Source organism: Myotis daubentonii, chromosome 7 (assembly GCF_963259705.1).
Source record: "Myotis daubentonii chromosome 7, mMyoDau2.1, whole genome shotgun sequence".
NCBI classification, from domain to species: Eukaryota; Metazoa; Chordata; class Mammalia; order Chiroptera; family Vespertilionidae; genus Myotis; species Myotis daubentonii.
In genome coordinates, this window is record NC_081846.1 from 51,662,509 (window position 1) to 51,668,906 (window position 6,398).

The following is a 6,398-nucleotide window of genomic DNA, read 5'->3' on the forward strand; positions in this document are numbered from 1 at the left end:
ATTTGCGTATGAGAGAGCTGAATGATGATGTGTAGAGTTTGAACAATTATGAAGATAGGTGGTATGATTCGGTGTAAATATGAATGGTGCAGAGGCACTTTCAATAGTTTTACAAGTAGCTGAGGTGAAGAGGAAGGTCTCAAATATCTAAGTTCCACCTGCTTGTACCATAATGCTTCTGCTCAATATAAGAGAGAACTGAAAGATAGCTATGTGACTGTGGAAAACCCTTTGAGTTTCACCATAGTATGTACACCTGTCAAAAGTGTTGTCAAATGGATTTTTGGACGGAGGATTTTTGTACTGATATAGAAATATCTGACTCCTATGATCCACTTGGGTTCTTAAAGAACAAGATGCAGGGCAAATATCTATATACTCCCTTGTTTTATAAATCTGGAAGCTGATTTAAACCTTAGATTGATACCTCAGAAAAGGTAGATGACTTAACAAATATATTACTTCAAGAGAGAGAACTAGAAATCCTACCACCTTATCCTCTAACCAATTTTCTTTCTACTACACTAAATAGGCTCTGACAATGGAAAGGAGGTACAACTCCTTACGGGGATTATAGTAAAAGTAGCCTCATTGCTTTGTTCTGCTCTCTGTGAAGCATTCCGCGTATTTTCAAAAGACAGTGCAACAGGAAGAATTGAATTAAGAAAGTCAGTCTCTGACATTTCATTTTCTTTAACATACAACCAAGCCACTATTGTCAGAGTCTTTGCAGTTGATAGGACTATGTGACTTCTAACCAAAACAATGTAAGCAAAACTGATGTTCACCTTTTGCAGGCCCTTTAATCTTCTCGGGTGACCCTTGATGCTCCCCTTTATTCCTTCTATCCTGGCCAGGTCCAGAGGACCAAGTAGAACATGCTGAAGAACCAGATGGCATCTGAGTCATCAATTAGAGAAGTTCCTACTAGGAGGTAGAGAATGGTGAGGAAAATCATGGAGCAAGACATGCCTCAAAGAACCAAGAAACCACAATTCAAGAATCCTTTGGTGGTCCAGTGCTGCCTAAAAGTGCATTTTCTAGAAGTTTTGTTTTTTAACATGTTAATAGATTTTTCCCAAAAAGAAAAAAGGGTCTTTCTGTGGTCAAAAATAGTTGAAAGAATGTTGAGTACAATAAAGCATAAACTGCAATATAACAAAGTTATACTCTAGCTGAAACAGGACAGAAAAATTTTTCTCTCATAAAAGTCTAAAGTATGAAGGCAGAGCATTGTCCTCATCGTTATATTTGAAGTTGGCTGAGAGGAAGTGGAGAACATGCAATTTTTGTTTAAGCAAATAGTGTAGAAGTTGTACATATATCTTCTATTATAATTCATTGGTGAGGACTCAATTGCTTTGCTATGCCTGATTTCAAGGGAAGAATCCAGGTTGAACTCTTTTACTATGGAAAAGGGTGAGAACACATTTGAGGGGACACTAGCGTCTATTACATTGGATTAAAACAATAAAACAATTATTTTTATACTCAAGGCTTTCTCAAGATATTTAAAGCACTAATGTGTATTATGATTCTTTAACAGGGGAGCTTTTTAAAAGAAGACTTTTCCATAAATATGGGACTCTAGAAACTTTTTTTCTTTGGAATATCTTCAGGGCTAGTAGTCCATAGCACATACTGTCAGAAACATTAGCCTCTCGAGCTTCTCTAGTTATAAAGCCTGGGACTCATCTACCACACTTGCCCTTGAAATCATGAAAGGATCTTAATCCCCCAGCCTCACTTCTAAAGTTCTACTGGAATAAACAAATAATATGCAACCTAATATAACGGTTTCTATCCGTAGATTCCCAAACAGAAACAACACAAATCAAAATAACTCCAGAGAACTTTTCTCACTGCTTCCAAATCTGTGTATGTGTTTGGGAATCAGTATGGAAGGCTTTCTTCAATAGAATTCTTGAAGGAGAAAAATGCTTTACCCACACATTAAAATTTTACCCACAGACTACAGTCAGTATTTTTAACACTTGTTAGTTAGAAATCATGCAACCTTATAAGTTTAGAACAGAGTACCAGCACAGAAGGCTTAAAATATAAGAGTGGGAGTGTTGCTGCTGGGACAGATTTAATGGCAGTTGTGGTTACAGCAGCAAAGCTCAGGTTTTCTGCCACGTGCCAATAATTCCAGCCTCACTCTCGGTTCTCCATCCAGTGCTCTGACTGCTCGTTGCCTTCTCCTTCTACGATCATGTCTGTCTGATGAGACAAAGTGTTTTAATTGTAAAGAGCATACAGTTTTTTTAATAATGATAAGGGGCTAACAGTTGCAAATGATTACTTTTTAATATAATTTAAACTGTATCTGAGATTATTCATACAGTAGTATCAATTCTACTCCCTTTCATTCAGAGAGGCTTTGTTAAGGGCAGAGAAGATTTATAGTTAGCAAGTTAATAATAACATTTCACCTTGGGTAGGGCCATGGAATTGGATCTCCAGTGTAAACAGCATATATTTTGAAGCAGAGAAAGATTTAATGCCTATGTTCCATCATGAGCAATTGTGCTTTCTGAATAATTTTCCACTTAGCGCAAACTATCATAGCTGGGGAAAGCATGCAATGGCTCACTGCTGTCCAGAGATGAAGTCCCACCACTTTAGGATGGCAAGCAAGAGCCTTTGTGCCGTGATTTCTGCACCCCCTTTCCACCATGTACCATATTAGCTTAGGTCTTACTGGGTATTGCCAGTCACAATATACATGTTCATGCCTCTGTTCCCTTCTTCACATTGTTATCTCCACTGAGAAGCTTCTTTCTTTTCCATCACCATCTGATAATTTACCAGTCTTTTAAATCCCAGGACCTGTGAAGACTGTGCGAACCATTTAAAGCAGATTCATCAATGCCTTCCCTCTTTTCTTGGATACAGTATTATAGATACTTCTACCACCCCAATTCACAAGGTTGTTATAAGGATCAATGAAATAGAAAAAAATGCTTGTGAAGTTATTACTGAAACAATAAGCTGTTACAAAATTATTTTAAAGTTATCAGTAGGCAGAGCTTGATAGCAATCCCAAGAGAACCTTTGATCTTCTTTGTTTTCCTCCCTCGGCATTGATGTAAGATGCTGTCACATTGCGATACCACGTTTGTTTCATTTTGTCATTGTGGTCCACCCTTCTTTGAGTCTGTCCCTGGGGATACAAAGAGCAGGCTTCTAATCAGAAGAGTCCCAGCTGGAATGAAATCGGCAGTGTGGGGGCGGAGCGAAGTGTTATTAACACTGTGGGCAGAAGCAAAGGATCAGAGAAACGCTTTCTTCCTAGAAATAGCTCTTGGGCTCTCCTTCACCTTGTTTGCACCTCAAGTGTTAGTCATGTGTACTTAAGAAGATAGGACACCATGTTTCAATCCTGTCCTGTCTCTTTAAGTGAAGGCAATTCCAAATGTCTGAGAATATCCAGACCATTGTGGAAATCCTGTGCTAGGTGCGAGGGACACACAGATGAACAAGGCGAAAATCTCTGCTTCAAGTAGTTCAGTTTCTAATAGATGAGAAGGAAAATGAAACCAAGATATGCATGAGTGGGATACATATCATAATACAGGCAAGTATAGCAGATGTCAGACCTCTACTTCCAAGGTTGGAAGCAAGGAGATCCAAAGAGCTTTCTTAGGTAAAACAACGGAAGTATACATACCAGTATAATTATACAACTTCCTACCACACACCTACGTAAGTCCTCATTTAATGTTGTCCGTAGGTTCTTGGAAACTGCAACTTTAAGTGAAACAATGTATAATGGAACCAATTTTACCATTGGATAATTGATATAAAGAAGAGTTAAGTTCCTACAGCATATTTCTGGTCACAAAGATAGCATGACGTTTCTAAATAAAGACCCTAGCCCAGCAGCATGGCTCAGTGGTTGAGCATCAACTTATGATCCAGTAGGTCACGGTTTGATGGTTTGATTCCTGGTCAAGGGCACATGCCCAGGTTGTGGGCTCAATCCCCAGTGTGGGACGTGCAGGAGGCAGCCAATCAATGACTCTCTCTCATCATTGATGTTTCTATCTCTCTCTCCCTTCCTCTCTGAAATCAATAAAAATATTTTTAAAGACTCCAAATACTTCTAATATTAAACATTGAAATAAATGTAAGCTATACAAACATGTAAGAAAGATTAATAAAAACAAGTAAGAGAATTCTTTCCCAACTCTCTTATTCCAGTTTAGAGTTGAGAGTAGCTGTAGCCCATACCAATGGCTAAGGATGTAAGGTGGGAACTCACCCTGAACAGTACACCTTTCCATCACAAGGTGCACTCACACCTCCACTCACTCAGGCAATGTAGACATGGCAGTTAACCTCATGTGCACATCTTTGGGATGTGGGAGGAAACTGGAGTACCTAGCAGACAAGGGAGAATGTGCAAACACTACACAGACAGTGGCCCTGGATGGGAATCAACTTTTCTTTTTTCTCATCAACATTATAAGGAAACAACATTGAATGAAATGATATTATTTGAGGACCTGCTTTTTTGGGGTTTTTGCCCTGCCTTTCAGAGTATGTGTTTTATGAATTTATCATGTGACCAAATATATTCTAAATTTGGAAAAATGTTATAACCTACATTTTTAATTATCAGTTAAAGCTTCACCTTCCCTGTCTGCGTCGCACCCAGTCTAAATTTTAAATAAACTTGATGTTTATTTAAACATAATGTGATGTTATATTTAAACTACTACTATGTATATTAATTTTCTTATCAAGATTTTTTTTCAAATATTTTCAATTTTATGTCATTCAATGTCATAATCAACTATTTTTAAGTTAAATTGCATTTTAAAATGTGTTTTTTATTGATTTCAGAGAGAGGAGGGGAGAGGGAGAGAGAGGTGAAAACACCAATGATGAAAGAGAATAATCTGTCCTCCTGCATGCCACCTACTGGGGATTAAGCCTACTATGTGGGCCTGTGCCCTGACGGGAATCGGATCATGACCCTCTGGTTCCTGGGTTGATGCTCAACCATTGAGACACACTGGTCGGGCGTTAAATTGCATTTTAAGTTGATTTCAGTTCATTTCCTATACCCTATTACTTCAGCTCTACATTTATGAGACTATTAACAATTTCTGGTCTTTTGGACAAATTGGTGACCCATTTATGAAAATAGAGGATCACTTAAGTCTCACTAATATATTCAAAAAGTTGTTCCATACAGACATTGAAAGGTCAAATCCAAAACTAAGCCAGCATCAGATCTTGAGCAAAAGGCTATTACATGAGCAATTTTGGCTAAATTATTAAGTTTTCTATATAATTTAAGGAGCCCTGAAGCATCAATAAAAACAATTTTTCCACAACAAAATCCCACAGTAAATGAAGCAGATAGAAAATTGAAAATAAAACTGGTGCTTAGAAAAAATTTTAGAGGAAAGTTGATCAGATAAAACCCAAGTGGGAACTAAATCCCTAGAAAAGTCCTCAAGAAATGTGTGAGTCTCATATTATAATTTCCATTTGGGTAGTTGTCTTGTGGGCATGCATATGAGCTTGTCTACTGACAAATTTCATGATTAATTTCATTATTAAAATCTGCTTTAGTTAGAGCCTGGTCAGCAGTAAAACAACCAGAAACTCTTCTCTGGCTATGCATTGGCCCAACATAAACTAGTAGAAAATGTGAGAGAAAAGGCACTGCTTTTAACGAAGAAAGTAATGAGGCTGAAAGCAGGATGAGAGGCAACAATCACAGTGTGTCTCCTCGGGCGAAGAGCTAATTTAATGCTGCTCTTTCACAACACAAGAGAAAATAGTTTTCATTCATGCTTTAATTAATCAGATTAATGTAAGCACTAGCTGGATGGAATAAATGTTTGACTTTTCCATTCTTGTGTGTTATGATTTGCTTATTGGTATCTCAGCTCCATTTCAGATAGCTTAGAGGAATATTTTTGCTTAGTCAACCATGCCAGCAGAGCTGGTTCTGACAAGAACTCTGTGCAATGCAGAGTATGGCTCAAAGGTATCTGCAGAGAAAATGGTATTTCTATTAAGTCAGGCAAGAACATTTGTCCCAAAGAGATGAATCAAAAAGCAATTTTTCATAAGATTCAGACTAAATGTTTTAAGAGACTATTTTCTTATGTGATGCTATTGTTTATGGAAGAACACCTCCACCATCTCCTCCATCCTACTCTAGGGACTGGCTCGAGAGTCACCTCTTTCTTAACTTGTCCTGAATACCCTTGCCCACATTGCCTCTTTTCTCTAAACAATGCATGTTATGGCATTGATTCTGATACTTAATAATACAATCAGTAGATGGCAAATATCTTTATGCGTGCCTGGGCTAGAAAAGAATGCGGGCTTTGGTGCAAGACAATCCTTGGGTGAAGCCTTGGTTAGACATT